Source organism: Balaenoptera acutorostrata, chromosome 3 (assembly GCF_949987535.1).
Source record: "Balaenoptera acutorostrata chromosome 3, mBalAcu1.1, whole genome shotgun sequence".
Lineage (NCBI taxonomy): Eukaryota > Metazoa > Chordata > Mammalia > Artiodactyla > Balaenopteridae > Balaenoptera > Balaenoptera acutorostrata.
The window spans coordinates 144,739,072-144,758,083 of record NC_080066.1 but is presented as its reverse complement, the minus strand read 5'-3'; the positions used below and the strand labels follow the sequence as shown (position 1 = coordinate 144,758,083).

Sequence of the window (19,012 nt, the reverse complement as noted above, 5' to 3'; positions counted from 1 at the left end):
TATTTAGGTATTTTATATGTAGTACAACTTCAGTGGGACATTTAAAAATATAGGGCATAGCATATATTCAAAAGAATATTGTTGCCATAAAAACAGTCACCTTAGAAAGCTTTATACTTATTCCTAGAATGCTGCCATTGCATAAAAAGCTTTGGGATTCAACTTTTGGAACTCCTTATAAGTCTTAACACAATCTTCATAATACTGTCAAAAGTGACAAATCTTCATTCATTTAATATAGGTTTGCTTTGGGGATATTTTTGGTGATAATTAGATGACTTATGGTATTTATTAAAAATACCATTCTGAGCAAAAAGTGTGACTATAAAGCATGAAACAAATTTTCTTATGCTGCTTATGACACCATCAGTAAAATATATTTATAGCTACATTCCCCTCCTCCACAGTGCCTGCTCTGTGGGTTACCACTCACATGTTCTAGTATGTTGGGTAAAAATAAAAGTTCAATCATTTTATAGCCATACTTCCTACTATTATAGATGATACAAAAAGCTCTGATAGTTTCTAAGAGTCAAAATTATTGAATATTTGAAAGTAGTCACAGTACTCTTATTTTTAAATTTAGCTAGTTGTTATTCAATGCCCTATCTTTTACTATACTATACTGAAAATGCACATTACCCCCTTGGAATATACCTGATACCAGCCTACTCAGACAGTTGTCTATACCTGCTACACATACATAAACACATGCACAACCTTTTTTTTTTTTTTCTCAGATATTTCCCAAGTGCTTACATTCACACTTGTTGTATCCTGTATGGAAGTATTTGTATGTAATGGATATCCTGTATTTTATTTTTTATTTTTTATTATTATTTTTAACATCTTTATTGGAGTATAATTGCTTTACAATGGTGTGTTAGTTTCTGCTTTATAACAAAGTGAATCAGTTATACATATACATATGTTCCCATATCTCTTCCCTCTTGCATCTCCCTCCCTCCCACCCTCCCTATCCCACCCCTCTAGGTGGTCACAAAGCACAGAGCTGATCTCCCTGTGCTATGCAACAACCATATTTTTTTTTATTTAAATTCCTCTACTTTTTTTTTCTTTAAATTTATTTATTTATTATTTATGGGTGTGTTGGGTCTTCGTTTCTGTGCAAGGGCTTTCTCTAGTTGCGGCAAGTGGGGGCAACTCTTCATCACGGTGCGCGGGCCTCTCATTATCGTGGCCTCTCTTGTTGCGGAGCACAGGCTCCAGACGCGCAGGCTCAGTAATTGTGGCTCACGGGCCTAGTTGCTCTGCGGCATATGGGATCTTCCCAGACCGGGGCTCGAACCCATGTCCCCTGCATTGGCAGGCAGATTCTCAACCACTGCGCCACCAGGGAAACCCGACAACCATATTTTTTAATTCCCTGTATACATATTTTTTTCCTAATTTGTCACCTGAATATTATGTCAGCTTTGCCTCCAGATGAGCCCTAGGACAGTCTTCCCAACAGTAGCCATACACTTCCTTCAGTTCTTCTTTGAAAAACAGTCTAATCCCACTTGGCTGCCTTGAGCCCGACTTGGCTCAAACTTAACTAAAATTGCTCCACCCCACCTTCTACTTCCAAAACAAAAGAAATAACTAAAAAGCATAATTTTTTCCTATGTTCATAAGAAGCTTCGATCACTTTTAAAGCTCTACCTCTGACAATTATTCAACTTTGCCTTTATTCTCTTCAAAAGTCTCAATTATTAACTCAGCAATTAAGACTATCCCTATTCTAAAAGTTGTACACATGAACTAAGAAATGCCCAAGAAAAAGTTTAATCAGCCATCTTGATTTTTCAAGGCAATCTCAAATTTGCCATTGCTGAGTCATCTCTTTGACCATAAGCCTTGTTTTTGATTCAGAAAAAACATATGTTGACATAAAGTGTTTACACTTAAGGGGAAGAGTTAAGGTACATTCTAGGGAAAGGTCAGTGAATGTCTACCCAGGTGTGAAAACTGGAATAGAAGAAAATCAAAATAATTCATTTTATGGAGAAAGAAGCAGAGGCCCAAAGAGGACAAATGGCCTACCCAAGTTTACACATCTGAGTGGCAGAACCAACACCAGTATCCAAGTCTCCTGATTCCAAGTTCAAAGCTTTTCTACTTTATCCATTCTTTCAAATTACTAAACAGGGCTATACTAAGGGAAAAGAGCCAGACACAAAAAATTACATATTGTATGATTCCGTTAATGTCAAATTTCTAGAAACGGCAAAACTATAGAGACAAAATACAGACGAGGGGTTGCCTGGAGCTGGGGGTAGGAACACGGGTTGGGCAAACGGGCAAAAGGGAGCTTTCTGTAAGGTGAAAGTGTTCTAAAATTGGATTGTGATAACTGTTGTACAGCTGTATAAATTTATAAAAACTTGTGAATTTTATGGTATATAAATTATACTTCAATAAAGCTATCCAAAAAATTACTATGAAATAAGTCAGATTTTAGCTTTACATCTGTGGAGTTCTCAAAAAATTTTATGTCAAATAGCATCACTAAAACACGAAGAAAACAGCCTTTTTTCCAAACTTCAGATCCTTTCCCTTCAGAATTTCCAAAAGTTAGGTACCATACTTTCTAACCTTACATTTGCCATAGAAAGAGAAAGTGACAGGTACTATGCAAATATACACAGAAGAAATGTGCACGATTCTTGTGAAAATACTTTAGTTATTGATCACTATTTCCTTTTAGGTAGGATTCTGCATGGCTCTAAGTGAACCTCTGTAGACAGTTATAGAATAGAGGATGTGCTCTTTTATCTGTTATCTGACAAACTGCTCCAGAACAGAATTCTTTGGTAATTTCATTTTCACCATTATAATTTGTGCCATTATAAGCACTAATAAGAGTCCTTTCATTAAGAGGAACCATTCCTAATTGCATATTAGCAAGTTTCTTTAGTTTATTATTTGTACATCCTTATTAGGTATACATCTCTTCAGCCTACTCAGCACAACGAGCATAGTCTTCATTTACTTACAAATTAAAAATAACAATACATCACTCATTCTATGAATGCTTTACACCTATAAGTATCAAGCTGATACTTCTACTGTTTGGACCTTAAAAATAAACAGTTTTACTTAGTGAAGGCCCAGATGTCTGTAATCACGTCAGAGGAAGCAGTCAGGATTACTCAGTAAACCTACATTTCTCATGGCTGAGGGTCATTTTACCAATGCTAAGGAAAGACCTTTTGGCCCGAAAGCTTCAACTACCACCCTCCTAAACCCTAGAGTTTCACTAAACTTTCTAAAAGAGAAAGAAAGGGGGTTACAGTCAAGATGGCAGCAGAGGAGGACTCAGAGTTTGCATCTCCCCACAACTAGGGCACCTGCCAGATGCTGGTGGGGGACCTCAACACCCAAGGAGATGGGACAAACCCCCAAGCGACCGGGTAGGACATGGGGGGACCGAGGGGGGAGGAAAAGTGTGGGCCGGACAGGACCGGTGCCCCTGAGGGGTGGCTGGGAGGTGGGAGGGTTTCTAACACCTAGAAGGACCCTCAGCAGGGGCTTGGAGGATCAGGGTGAGCGTGCCTATCATTTCCCCCGCCCAGTCAGCCCCAGGAAGCCTGCGGGGCTCCCAGGCCGGGTCCTCCGCCCTCCAAGGCCCCGCTCTGGGCCACGTTGGTCCTAGGGGTGTAGGAGGGAGGCAGGGGAAGAAGAGGAGAGGCGGATTAGGGAGGGGCCCTCCGGGATCAGAGGATCAGGGGAGGTGTGGACGGCATTTCCCCTGCCCACTCGGGCCCCAGGAAGCCTGCTGGGCTCCGGGGCCTTGCCCCCTCCATACTCTGGGGCCCCCTCTGGCCTCGTGGGTTCTAGGGGCATGGGTGGGAGGGAGGAAGGGGGAAGAGTAGGAGAGGCGGACAGGGGGACCCTCGAGGGCCGGGGGATCAGGTGAAGTGCTGCAGGCATTCCCCCCAGCCGCTCGGCCCCAGGAAGCCTGTTGGGCTTCTGGGTCTGGTCCCCTGCCTCTCAGGACCCCTCTGGCCACATGGGTCTTAGGAGCATAGGAGGAAGGGAGGGGGGGAAGAAGAAGAGAGGCCAACGGGGGGTTGCCCTCCAGATCGGAGGATCGGGGGGAACACACCTAGCATTTCCCCACCCACTTGGGCCCAGTGAGCTGCTGGGGTCCTGGACCTGGTCCTCTGCCCTCCAAGGCCAAAGGCACTCCTGGGTCCCTCCTGCTGCCTTGAGCCTAAGCCCCATCCCCCACATCCCCCAGAGCCTTTTCGGGCCCTGTGAGTCCTAAGCATAGGCCCCACCCACTGCCTAAACCTCACCCCTGCCTAAGCCCCACCACCCACAGTCAAGGCCTTTTCTGGCTTTTTTTTTTTTCTCCTCTTTTTTACTATTATGGCTCTGTTTTACCTTCTAGTTATTGGTTCATCTATATTTTTACTTTTTCATTCTTTCTAACATATCTGTTACTTTTCTAACCTTATTTTATTTTTTACTCTTTGTTATTGTTCTGCTCCTTTTTTTTCATTCTTTTCTTCTTTTTTTTTCTTTTCTTGCCACCCCACGCAGCTTGTGGGATCTTGGTTCATGAGCCAGGGGTCAGGCTGGAGCTCCTCCGATGGGAGCTCCGAGACCGAACCACTGGACTAACAGAGAACCTCAGACCCTAGGGAATAGTCATCGGAGTGAGGTCTCCCAGAGGTCCTCACCTCAGCACCAAGACCCAGCTCCACCCAACAGCCTATGAACTCCAGTGCTGGAAGCCTCAGGCCAAACAACCAGTAAAACAGGAACACAACCCCACCCACCAAAAAAATTTTTTAAAAAATGAGACAGCAAAATAACGGAGCAAGGTAAAAACCTACAAGACCAAATAAGTGAAGAGGAAATAGGCAATCTACCTGAAAAAGAATTCAGAGTAATGATAGTAAAGATGATCCAGAATCTCGGAAATAGAATGGAGGCACAGATTGAGAAAATACAAGAAATGTTTAACAAAGATCTAGAAGAACTAAAGAACAAACAAACAGAGATGAACAACACAATAACGGAAATGAAAAATACACGAGAAGGAATCAATAACAGAATAACTGAGGCAGAAAACGAGTAAGTGAGCTGGAAGACAAAATGGTGGAAATAACTGCTGAGGAGCAGAATAAAGAAAAAAGAATGAAAAGAATTGAAGACAATCTCAGAGACCTCTGAGACAACACTAAACGCACCAACATTCGAATTATACGGGTCCCAGAAAAAGAGAAAAAGAAAGGATCTGAGAAAATATTTGAAGAGATTATAGTGGAAAACTTCCCCTAACATGGGAAAGGAAACAGTCACCCAAGTCCAGGAAACGCAGAGAGTCCCACACAGGATAAACCCTAGGAGAAACACACCAAGACACATATTAATCAAACTAAGAAAAATTAAGTTCAAAGAAAAAATATTAAAAGCAGCAAGGGAAAAGCAAAAAATAACATAGAAAGGAATCCCCATAGGGTGATCAGCTGATTTTTCAGCAAAAACTCTGCAGGCCAGAAGGGAGTGGGAGGATATACTTAAAGGGATGAAAGAGAAAAACCCACAAGCAAGATTACTCTACCCAGCAAGGATCTCATTAAGATTCAACAGAGAAATCAAAAGCTTTACAGACAAGCAAAAGTTAAGAGAATTCAGCACCACCAAACCAGCTTTCAGCAAATGCTAAAGGAACTTCTTTAGGCAGGAAACACAAGAGAAGAAAAAGACCCACAAAAACAAACCCAAAACAATTTTAAAAATGGTAATAGGAATATACATATCAATAATAACCTTCAATGTAAATGGATTAAATGCTCCAACCAAAAGACACAGACTGGCTGAATGGATACAAAAACAAGACCCATATACATGCTGTCTACAAGAGACCCACTTCAGACCTAGGGACACATACAGAATGAAAGTGAAGGGATGGAGAAAGATATTCCATGCAAATGGAAATCAAAAGAAAGCTGGAGTAGCTTTCTTTTACTCGTATCAGATAAAATAGACTTTAAAATAAAGACTGTTACAAGAGATAAGGAAGGACACTGCAAAATGATCAAGGAATCAATCCAAGAAGATGTAACAATGATAAATATTTATGCACCCAACACAGGAGTACCTCGATACATAAGGCAAATGCTAACAACCATAAAAGGGGAAATCAACAGTAACACAATAATAGTAGGGGACTTTAATACCCCACTTACACCAATGGACAGATCATCCAAACAGAAAATAAATAAGGAAACACAAGCTTTAAATGACACAACAGACCAAACAGATTTAATATTTATAGAACATTCCACCCAAAAGTCACAGAATACACTTTCTTCTCAAGTGCACACAGAACATTCTCCAGGAGAGATCACATCTTGGGTCACAAATCAAGCCTCAGAAAATTTAAGAAAATTGAAATCGTATCAAGCATCTTTTCTGAACACAACGCTATGAGACTGGAAATCAATTACAGGAAAAAAAAAACTGTAAAAAACACAAATACACGGAGGCTAAATAGTGCACTACTAAATAACCAAGAGATCGCTGAAGAAATCAAAGAAGAAATAAAACAATGCATACAAACAATGACAATGAAAACACGATGACCCAAAACCTGTGGGACACAGCAAAAGCAGTTCTAAGAGGGAAGTTTATGGCAATTCAATCTCACCTCAAGAAACAAGAAAAATCTCAAATAAACAATCTAACATTACACCTAAAGCAACTAGAGAAAGAAGAACAAAGAAAACCCAAGTCAGTAGAAGGAAAGAAATCATAAAGATCAGAGCAGAAATAAATGAAATAGAAACGAAGAAAACAATAGCAAAGATCAATAAAACTAAAAGTTGGTTCTTTGAGAAGATAAACAAAACTCATAAACATTTAGCCAGACTCATCAAGAAAAAAAGGGAGAGGACGCAAATCAATAAAATCAGACATGAAAAAGGAGAAATCACAAGTGACACCGCAGAAATACAAAGGATTATAAGAGACTACTACAAACAACTATATGCCAATAAAATGGACAACCACAAAGAAACGGACAAATTCTTGGAAAGGTACAATTTTCCAAGACTGAACCAGGAAGAATTAGAAAATATAAACAGACCTATCAAAAGTAATGAAATTGAAACTGTAATTAAAAATCTTCCAACAGGGGCTTCCCTGGTGGCGCAGTGGTTGAGAGTCTGCCTGCCAATGCAGGGGACACGGGTTCGAGCCCTGCTCTGGGAGGATCCCACGTGCCGCGGAGCAACTGGACCCGTGGGCCACAGCTACTGAGCCTGCGCGTTTGGAGCCTGTGCTCCACAATAAGAGAGGCCGCGACAGTGAAAGGCCCGCGCACCGCGATGAAGAGTGGACCCCGCACCGCGATGAAGAGTGGCCTCCGCTTGCCGCAACTAGAGAAAGCCCTCGCATGAAACGAAGACCCAACACAGCCAAAAATGAATAAATTTTAAAAAAAAATCCTTCCCTCTACTTAAAAAAAAAAAAAAAAAAAAATCTTCCAACAAACAGAAGTCCAGGACCAAATGGCTTCACAGGCAAATTCTATCAAACATTTAGAGACGAGCTAACACCTATCCTTCTCAAACTCTTCCAAAAAAGTGCAGAGGGAGGAACACTCCAAAATTCTTTCTATGAAGCCATCATCACCCTGATACCAAAACCAGAAAAAGATATCACAAAAAAAGAAAATTATAGACAAATATCACTCATGAATGTAGATGCAAAAATCCTGAACAAAATACTAGCAAACAGAATCCGACAACATATTAAAAGGATCATACACCATGATCAAGTGGGATTTATCCCAGGAACGCAAGGATTCATCAATATACACAAATCAATCAATGTGAAACACCATATTAACAAATTAAGGAATAAAAACCATATGATCATCTCAATAGACTCACAAAAAGCTTTTGACAAAATTCAACACCCATTTATGACAAAAACTCTCCAGAAAATGGGCATAGAGGGAACTTACCTCAATATAATAAAGGCCATATATGACAAACCCACAGGAAACATCATACTCAATGGTGAAAAACTGAAAGCACTTCCTCTAAGATCAAGAACAAGACAAGGATGTCCACTCTCGCCACTCTTACTCAACATAGTTTTGGAAGTCCTAGCGACAGCAATCAGAGAAGAAAAAGAAATAAAAGTAACACAAATTGGAAAAGAAGAAGTAAAACTGTCACTGTTTGCAGATGATATGATACTATACATAGAAAATCCTAAAGATGCCACCAGAAAACTACCAGAATTAATCAATGAATTTGGTAAGGTTGCAGGATACAAAATTAATGCACAGAAATCTCTGGCATTCCTATACACTAACAATGAAAAATCAGAAGAAGAAATTAAGGAAACAATCCCATTTACCATCACAAAAAAAGAATAAAATACCTAGGAATAAACCTACCTAAGGAGGCAAAAGACTTGTACTCAGAAAACTATAAAACACTGATGAAAGAAATCAAAGATGACATAAACCGATGGAGAAATATACCATGTTCTTGGACTGGAAGAATCAGTATTGTGAAAAAGACTATACTACCCAAAGCAATCTACAGGTTCAATGCAATCCCCATCAAATTACCAATGGCAGTTTGTACAGATTTAGAACAAAAAATGTTACAATTTGTATGGAAACACAAAAGACCCTGAATAGCCAAAGCATTCTTGAGAAAGAAAAATGGAGCTGGAGGAATCAGGGTCTCCGACTTCAAACTATACTACAAAGCTACAGTAATCAACACAGTATGGTGCTGGCACAAAAACAGAAATATAGATCAATGGTACAGGATAGAAAGCCCAGAGATAAATTCAAGCACATATGGTTACCTAATTTATGACAAAGGAGGCAAGAACATACAGTGGAGAAAAGACAGCCACTTCAATAAGTGGTGCTGGGAAAACTAGACAGCTACATGTAAAAGAATGAAATTAGAACACTCCCTAACACCATACACAAAAATAAACTCAAAATGGATTAAAGACCTAAATGTAAGACTGGACACTATAAATCTCTTAGAGGAAAAACACTCTTTGACATAAACCACTGCAAGATCTTTTTTGACCCACCTCGTAGAGTAATGGAAGTAAAAACAAAAATAAACAAATGGGACCTAATGAAACTTAAAAGCTTTTGCACAGCAAAGGAAATCATAAACAAGACAAAAAGACAACCCTCAGAATGGGAGAAAATGTTTGCAAACAAAGCAACAGACAAAGGATTTATCTCCAAAATATACAAATAGCTCATGCAGCTCAATATCAAAAAAACAAAAAACCCAATTAAAAAATGAGCAGAAGACCTAAATAGACATTTCTCCAAAGAAGACATACAGATGGCCAAGATGCATATGAAAAGAAGCTCAACTTCACTAATTATTAGAGAAATGTAAATCAAAACTACAATGAGGTATCACCTCACACCAGGTAGAATGGCCATCATCAAAAAATCTACAAACAATAAATGCTGGAGAGGGTGTGGAGAAAAGGGAACCCTTTTGCATTGTTGGTGGGACTGTAAATTGATACAGCCACTATGGAGAACAGTATGGAGGTTCCTTAAAAAACTAAAAATAGACCATATGACCCAGCAATCCCACTATTTGGTATATACCCTGAGAAAACCATAATTCAAAAGGACACATGCACCCCAGCGTTCACTGCAGCACTATTTACAATAGCCGGAACATGGAGACAGCCTAAATGTCCAATGATAGATGAATGGATAAAGAAGATGTGGTACATATATATACAATGGAATATTACTCAGCCATAAAAAGAAACAAAATTGGGTCATTTTAGAGATGTGGTTGGACTTAGAGTCTGTCATACATAGTGAAGTAAGCCAGAAAGAGAAAAACAAATATCGTATATTAACACATATACGTGGAATCTTGAAAAATGGTACAGATGAACCTATTTGTAGGGCAGGAATAGAGCAGTAGAGAACGGACATGTGGACACAGGGTGGGCAAGGGGAGGGTGGGACGAATTGGGAAATTAGGTTTGACATAAATACACTACCATGTGTAAAACAGATAGCTAGTGGGAACCTGCTTGTATAGCACAGGGAGCTCAGCTCAGTGCTGTGATGACCTAGGTGGGTGGGATGGGGGGGATGGGAAGGAGGTCCAAGAGGGAGGGGATATAGGTATACAAATAGCTGATTCACTTCACTGTACAACAGAAACTAACACAACCTTTTAAAGCAATTTTACTCCAATAAAAAAACAAAAATATATATATATACACACACACATATACAATAAATAAATAAATAAGGAAGAAATATCTGAAACTTATAAAAAGAAAACAAAATATTTAGCCTGGCTTAAGCTGTAATTTTAAAGAACAGATTTTCTCAAAATTACAATCTTTTGCCATTTGGTAACTGACTGAATTAAGTAGTTATTCACAAAACTCAAGACACACAAAAAATAACAATCTCTACTGAATACATCTCTTTCAGGTGTAAGTACAATTCCATGTGTTAAAGAAATCGAATCAGTCAGATCTCTAATGATTAGGGTCCTAATTATCAAACATACACTTTCTCCTTGTGAACTTTCCACAATAACTGGCTTAAATCTGCTAACTACTGCCATGAATGGAGAACACTGCTGTTCATTTTAGTTTCAGAGCTGGTTCTCTTCAGTGGACACAGGTTTTTATTGTTTGGGACTTTTTTTTTTTTTTTATATTATGTTATTGCAATGAGGGACACGAAGAAGGTGAAGAGATATTCTAAAAACAATTCCTTGTATTCAGAAACTCCATAGATGAAGACTCCATAGATGAAGACAGAAATGACAGAGGCATGAGACTGCATTCCAAGAACCTGGAAGAAGGGATTACCATATACGAAACAGTAAGCAGAACAATAATGTGACTGATACAGTACCCTTAACAATGAACCAACATCTCCCATACCCCTTTTTATACGGAGTTACAAAATCATTTTTAATAAATAATATTGAACCCCACATCAACTGAATTTCTTCAAGTCTCTTGCCTACTGCTGCAAAAGAAAATGAAATCATTATAATAAACTTATTGTAACATAAAAGCTAATGTTGTACTGGGAAACGTTCTATGAACTCTAAGGAAAAAAAACCCTACAAAGATGGTAAACTCCCACATTTTCCACCACTGTTGGGAGAGGAAAGACAACAAACAGGGAGAAGAAGGAAGTGGACGGAGAGGAAAAAACTGAAGAAGAAATCTCCCTCAGCTCCAAATAAGGCAGGCTCATCAACCAGTACACCCCCTCTCTCAACCCCCCTCCCTTCACTGACTGTCCCAAAGCTACAAACTATATTTTTCCACCTTTACTACTTTATCAAGGTATTACAACAAATTATATTTTAAAAATTATACAAGTGATTTTAGAAACTAGATTATGGAATGTTAAGTTATTTAATAACATTGGTATGCTTTTACAGTTTGATGGTTTGTAAATATCATTTTTTTTTACTACAGGCAAATTTACTCTGGCTCTAGGTATTAATGGCATATTAAATGGCATTTATCTCATCTAAGGGATATAATGTAAATAACCAGCCATAAATTAGTATAAATTTAAAACTCATTCATGGTTCATTAACAGTCTTAAATGAATATTTACAGACACAAAACAGGTTCATTTTAGTTGTATATTTGAGGTAAATCAAATAGAACAATCTCCCATTTTCACTTTACTTTTGTTCATTTATAATCAGAAAGTTACAGCATTTAAAGTTCATATCATGTAATGCTTCTCATAACTCAGATTGTAAAATAAACATGAGCTTAATTTCCCATTTACATCTAAGATTAGTATCAACACTTTATTATTTATTTTGTAATGTGAACTTTATTTACACTAACCAGTCACAGAGGCTGTGACAAGTAGAAATGCTAAGTCTGATCTTCTTAACATAAATGTTAAGTCACGTTTACTCAGTTTATCCCTGAATCAGTTTAATTAAAAAAAAATCCAAGTTCTAAGATATAACAAATATAGGGAGCATTTCAGTAGTGATCTCCAAAGTTTTATTCCAGTGCTTTAATGAAGAGGTTATACTACAGACCAGTGCAAAAGAGAACGACGGCAAAGGCAAGTTTGAACTACATCTGTACTAGCCTTATATTGATATAATTTGTCAATTTTTTAAAAAACTTAAAATTCAAAACACATTTCCCCTTCGCATGTCATTTTCTCACAAAAAAACTATCACAAAAGATATTTTTTAAATGTAGTAAATGAGTGTGGTATTGGGTTTTAGCAAATAAAGTCTATTTTTTTAAAAACATAAATGAAATTAACCCTATAGCTCTCCTTTCTGTAAAGAGTATGAATAACTCTTAGATTGAAATACATGGCATAAACCCCTTGGGCCCTTATGTGCTCTTCTTCCATTAAAAGGAAAATCTGGGCTTCCCTGGTGGCGCAGTGGTTGAGAGTCTGCCTGCTAGTGCAGGGGACACGGGTTCGAGCCCTGGTCTGGGAAGATCCCACATGCCACGGAGCAGCTGGGCCCGTGAGCCACAACTACTGAGCCTGCGCGTCTGGAGCCTGTGCCCCGCAACGGGAGGGGCCGCGATAGTGAGAGGCCCGCACACCGCGATGAAGAGCGGTCCCCGCACCGCGATGAAGAGTGGCCCCCACTTGCCGTAACCGGAGAAAGCCCTCGCACGAACCGAAGACCCAACACAGCCAAAAAAATAAAAAAAAAAAAAAAAAAAAAGGAAAATCTACAGTATTGTATAGTCTAAGCTATATGTTTAGAATATTGTACAGATTGATATAAAGCCATTTAATCAAGGAAGAAAAAGCTATGCCAAGTGAATGATATGATTCATTTTATTGGTTTGATTCCTAATTATTCCAAGGAGAAAACTGTGGGATGATGGAGGGTGGCTGGAGAAGGGGAGATGTAGGCAGAAGAGTAGAATGTAGAGAGAAAGGAAGGTTGAGACTTGAGACTAATCTGTTTATATATATATATATATATATACATATATATATATATACACACATATATATACATATATATATATATATCTTAAATGCATACACATCCCCATATAATATTCTTCTGTTCGGAATTTTAAAAGGGTTTTTTTTAAAAAATCAGTTGTAAACATCTCTTACTTTTAAACATGTTTTTCTCATTATAACAAACTACAATTTAATAACAATTCAAACTGCAAAACCATATACTATTTGGTACAGAAATATAAGCCAGAGAATCATCAAGAGGAGAACAAAGGGAAGCCTTGTAGCAGTCCTCTAAATCCTACACCTACTATACTACTGTTGACTGCAGAAGACTGGAAGTTGATGTTTCATCTGAAAAGTACCAATAGGACCAGTACTGAAGCAGAGTAGAAAATTACTATAAAAGCAATACTTCTGGTTTCAGAGTTCTTTAGAATCTTAGTTTTGTTTTATTTTTAAGTAACGAAACTTATTTACATGTTTATTTTTATATTTACTCTTATGATTATGAAATGAAAACACTTTCTTTTGCTTTTATAAATGTGCTATAATATGAAATGGGTGTGTTCACCATTTAATTAAACCAAGAGATTTACTAAAATGTACTTTATAGTAAATCAAAAATAATCATTAAAGAAATGAAAAAAGGTATATAAAATATTCTAGAATGTCTTATAAAACTGATTAATTTACAGCATTAACCCCTTAAATATAGTAAACACCTCACTATTCCGTATCTTACAGATATTTTAATTTTTTTCAAAGAATCTATTTTTTATTTTAGCAGCACTGAAATTCTATTTACACAATGAAGAGCAATGGCGAACAACCAACCAAACCACTACCCTCAGAAAACGAAATATTCTATTGATTTTAATATACACACTATCAATTCTACCCTTGAATTTGAAGAATATGTGAACTGTGAGAAGTAAAATCAAAATCGAACTGATTACAGTTCAGAAACCTAAATAAAGTGCCATAGATCAAAAAATAACTGCTTCATATTCAAAGGCACAAGTTCAACTTCACAGATCCTCTGGACTCACTGCATTATACTGCAGGAGAGAGAGGTTAAGAAGTGACCTTGGGATCCTGCTCTCCAGATGTCTGAAGGACCCATTTCTTTATTAAAAGTATCTCTACTTTTGATAAATACCTAGCTTACTACACACTTGATGTCTTGGCTCTTATAAGACTCTACTTGAAGCTCTTTTGAAATTTTAGGACTGTAGATATTATAAAGAAAAAATTTAAGAAGATGCAACATGCACAAAGGGTCAACATATACTCCTTCCTTTCTGATGCAATGCACAAGAAGGTTAAGAAACTACTATCATACACCCTTAAGTTTGGGGGCATATTTTCAGAGATTTTAAATGAGAAATTCAATAAACGTTACACATTTACTTCCCATTATTTCAGATCATGAAAGAAATTTTTATATATATATAAAATATATATATATTATTATATATAATAATATATATATATGCTCCACAAATAACTATCTACAGATATACATCCATATAAAAATTCCCTTATTCTTTTAACTAAAAATTAAAATTATGTTTCTTCTGGTCATAAAAATCCAGTTTGGGGTGTTTTAAAAGTTCAAACATATATTAAGCCATGCTTTGCTTTGGCACTAGCTCCCCCTCCAGACCAACCTACTGATATAACTGCACTTAAAAAAATAAACAAGTAAGAAACACAAGTTTTTCCAAGCCACTAGCAATTTCAAAATTCACCACTTTTAAAGACACTCCAATTCCTTAAAATAACTAGTTAAAATTTGTAACCAAACACTGTAGAATGTAATCAGAGGTACTGTTTTTTCAATTCCATATGTCTCAAATAAAACTGACTTGTAGGAAAACAACTTCAAGTGACTTTCAATTTAAGAACATCCTAAAATACAATCTATATAATGTTATATTTTATGGAAATTATTTTGAATCACTAGCCTAATAAACCACAACATACTCTTCATGTTAACTCACTACTTGATCAAAGACACATTTTGCATGTTTCTGCAATCTATGCAACTTTCATTCCAGCTGTTCAGCAATTCAAGAATTCTCAGTTTATAAAGCAGGAAAAGGAAAATTCATGCCTCCAAACCATTCTTCTATGTTCCTTAAATCCTATTCATTTCTAAGTCCCTGCATTTTTACATACTAAGCTGTAAAATCACAATTTCAAATGTTTGAATTCCCACCCTATCCCTACTATTGTAGTAGTTATAAATCAAGTAATTAAGACTCTCTATATACATTTTATGGTATATTTCACAAGGTTAGCAATGTATGCAGCCTTATTATACGGCATAGGATTTTAGGTTAATTTTAAGTTATTTTGAAGAAGAGAGAATACAGCTTATACTTCAGTAAAACTCTATAGTGCTGCAAATTTCTCTCCTAAAATGTTTCTTATATGATGCACCCTTTAAAAGAAGTATGCATAAAGACAAAATTTAATCAAGAAAATAAATATGCACTTAACCCCAAGAATAACAGGGGGAAAAGAAACTATAATTAAACCTTGCCTGCAGTTTCTAAAGAGAGCCAAGCCAAAGTTCAATCAGTTACTTGTGATGAGTTTAATTGTAAACTGATAGAAAACTTTTGTAGAAATTTGGTCTGCGTTCCCTTGAGGTTTGGGGTTTCTTTAGGAGATTCTGGCTTTCCCAGGTCCACTTTCTTTAGTTGGCTTAAGTCAACTGTAAATTAATTCAAACATGGCAAGAAGAAACAACACCTCTCCCTGCCTCTATCCAAGGCCTCAATCAAAAGTCTAATATACAGCAAAACGCTAAAGCTCACCAGGGATAAATTTTAACCATGGCACTGCCATTTAACTTAAGAACTACACTGCGTCTCCGACGTTCTGTGTGGCTGAGGATTGCAAACCCCGCTGTGAGAGAAAAACAGGTGCTGCACACGACAGCCCACTCACTCTTGCAGGACAAACCTTTAACTAATAAACAGGGACTCATTTAACCTTCCCAAATAAGTTTAGATACTCTAAAGCCTCAAACTCATCATTTCCACATCAAACGGGGGTGCAGCGGCACTCACACCGTGCACTGCCCTGGCACTGGCCCCTCGCCTGGAGCGGATCTTTGCACGGGTCCACTCCCCGATTTCCAGCCGAAGAACCCCTCACGAAAGCCCCTAACGCACAGGCATGCTCTTCCCCACTGTCTGTGACAACATGGAGCGAGTTGCTGGCGAAAGGGTAGGTAGGTGTAGAGGAGAGAAGAGGGACACCTCCCACCCCCGCCCCCATCCCTTCTCCTCTCCTCGGCTTCGGCCCCTTCCCTAACCAAGGATGCTTGACGCCGAGGGCAGCCGCCGCGCCGCTACACGTCCCGGCCGGGGCGGCAGGCGCCCCTAGCCCCCTGCCCGCGCCCCCCGCGCAGCGCAAAGGCACCCACCAGAGGGTCCCGGGGGCTCCCTCCCCACTTTCCCCGGAGCCGCTGGATAAGCAGCAGCAGTGGCAACAACAGGCCCGGGGGTTGCCTGGGGAAAAAGAGCAGCGACGGCCGTCAGGCACCTCCCCGGAGCCTCCTGAGATCCCGCGCTTGCCCAGCCCCAGACCCCGAGACGTGCGGGGCCCGGCTCCCAAACGCCCCCTTACCCGAGGCGGGAGCAGAGGCGGTCTCCGCCGTTCCCCAGTCGCCGCCGCCGCTACAGCCCTCAGCCGCAGCTGCCCCGCGTTGGGGTAGTGGGAGGGGTGGCTGGGTGGAGGATGCTATTCCCGACTGAAGGGAGAGGAAGAAACGGAAACAGGAACCGCCGCCGCCGCCGCTGCTTAACGGAGCCTTCGGCGCCACTGACTGAGGGAGAGCGCGAGGCGGCGCGAGCCAAGCAGTCGCTGACAGCGCGAGACCGAGCGCGAGCCGGGTCCCGGGTGCGCGACCCCGAGCAACGCCGGCCCCATTCCGCAAGGAAAGGAAGGGGACGGGTCGGCCAGGGGCTGGGAGGGGGCGGCGGTGGGCGGGGGCCTGGAGCGTAGGGAAGCCGGCTACTCCGGTCGGCCGGAGATAACACGCGCACGCGCCGGAGCGGCTCTGACAACGAGCGCAGGCGGGGAAGCCTCGGCTAGAGCAAGCGTGCGCGCGCGAATGGGGGCGCGCGCCCCTCAGCGTTCCAGGCTTCTAGGAGAAGGCGCGCATGCGCTGGCCGCTGCCACCTACGGGGACCCCGGCATGTGCCAGGGCTTCTCCCTGCCCCCTTCTCGCCGCGCCCGTTGATAACGTAGCCGCAGCATCCACCGCCCGGCTGAGTTGCGGGCTACAGCGGGACCCGGAGACTTCCAGCAGGGCAGCAGCTGTGCGCGCGGGCGCCGGCTCCGACACGAGCGTAGGCCGCCCTCTACCGCCTGAAGGCCGGAGGCTAAAGGGGGCGCGAGTGGAGCCGGGCTCTCCACTCCCGGGAGCGCCACCTCCGGGGAATGCCGTATTCTCTACCGCCGGGAAACGGACCGGCCCGTGCCAGTTCTGCCCGCGGCCCTAAGGAGCACTGGTATTGGAGATGTGGAACAGGCTCCTTGCTACTTTCCAGGAGTGATCGCTGCTGCTCAGCCCCTGCAGCCCAGGTCTGGCCGCTTCGCTGCAGCTTGCAGCACGATCATAGAATGGCATCGCAGCCACATGCGACTAGCGAAGCCCTGTTTTATCTTGTGAGAGCTGGTCTTCCACATTCGCCCCGACAGAAAGACCCACCCCACCCCCGCCACGAGGGCCCGAGTTCGGTGCCTGGCCTCTCCCCCGACCCACGGCTGCAACAGCCCCTCCGAAGCGGAAGTTTCTTCAGTACGGGAAAGAGAACATGGGGCGGGGGTGGGGGAGAGGGTTTTTCCCTAGGATGCTTCCTACCCGCTCGGACTCGGGAAATTCCTGGCGCCCGCGATGCAGAGCAGTGGGCCGAAGAGCTAGACCGGTCAAGCCCAGACGGCGAGCTGAGCCGGAGGACCTGAGCGCGCAGCCCAGGCACACAAAGTAGTCGCGGGCCGAGGCGGGGGTGCCATGGAGTCCAATCAGAGACGCGAGCACGTGAGTGGAGTCCGAGCCGGCCAATCAGAGGGTGGGAGGATGAGCTTCCCGTACCGAACTCTTCCCTGTAGCCTGCGGACCCAGATCCCAAGCGTGGGGTGCAATACCTCGGGAAAGGAAATGGTGCTCTAAAGACAAAATAATTATTTATCTAGACTTGGGTATTTTTAAGTAAATGCCTTAGGTACTTATCCCAGAGCAAAGAGTGGCAGCCTTTTGCATGCCGCGTATGAAAGGATCACAGAAAAGAGACTTAAGAGGCAGTGGTCTGCCAAGATTGCAATCTGCCTAAAAACACTAATAAATTTACGTTTATTGACACCTTTTTATAGGCCAGGAACTGTATTACAGAAATACAAATAAGATGCTGCTGATTCAAAGAAGAAAAAAGTTCCCTGTCCTCAAGAAGTTCAGTTTCCTCTGAAAGAGGTTTGCTGGACCTTATGACTGGTATTTATCCTCAGACCTTTAAACAAAAAGCTCTCAGCGAAGTGGTAGTTTCCAGTCATTTTTATGATTGTTATCTCCCTGTAAGAAGAGAAATTTGAGAGAAAAGTAGAGTGACTTATCTAAGGTCACACAAAAATATACAGGCAGAGCCAGAATGATACTCTAGCTCAGAGTTTAGACACCATCATTCAACCATCATTTATCTAACCCATGGTTGCTATCCTCCACTGAAGAGGTTTCTGCTCTAAGCTTATAAATTGAGCAAAATTCTGCTATAAGAGCCACATACTTTAGTTGTTGGAACTTATCAGAAATTTTAGGCTTATGCCATAGTAAGATAGATTAAGGCCAAAGTCTTATAAGTCAAACTCTAGTTAATTTTTAGAAGTCAGAGATGAGGTGGATATTTACTTTTTAATTTAAACAGCACTTTAAAAAAATATTTTAGCAAGCATGTTTAACTTTATAGCTTACCTTGTATAATATTTTAAGATCTCCAACTT

At 40.8% G+C, this 19,012-nt stretch overlaps 1 protein-coding gene and 1 pseudogene across 5 annotated transcripts in view; one reads left to right on the top strand and one right to left on the bottom strand.

The window, feature by feature from the left end:
• Window positions 1-18,019, bottom strand: part of FUT8 (fucosyltransferase 8) — a 324,235-nt gene extending 306,216 nt beyond the window's left edge. For 3 of the 5 annotated variants that reach the window (XM_057543954.1, XM_057543953.1, XM_057543955.1), the window contains exon 1: window positions 16,643-17,086. The gene's annotated coding sequence lies outside the window, so the exon portion shown is untranslated. Of the gene's footprint in view, window positions 1-16,642; window positions 17,087-17,882 lie in introns of those variants that run through there. The other 2 variants (XM_007184302.2, XM_007184304.2) reach the window with 1 other exon arrangement.
• On the top strand, window positions 16,754-17,889 carry LOC130707573 (laforin-like; annotated as a pseudogene).
• Window positions 18,020-19,012: the final 993 nt, after the last annotated feature.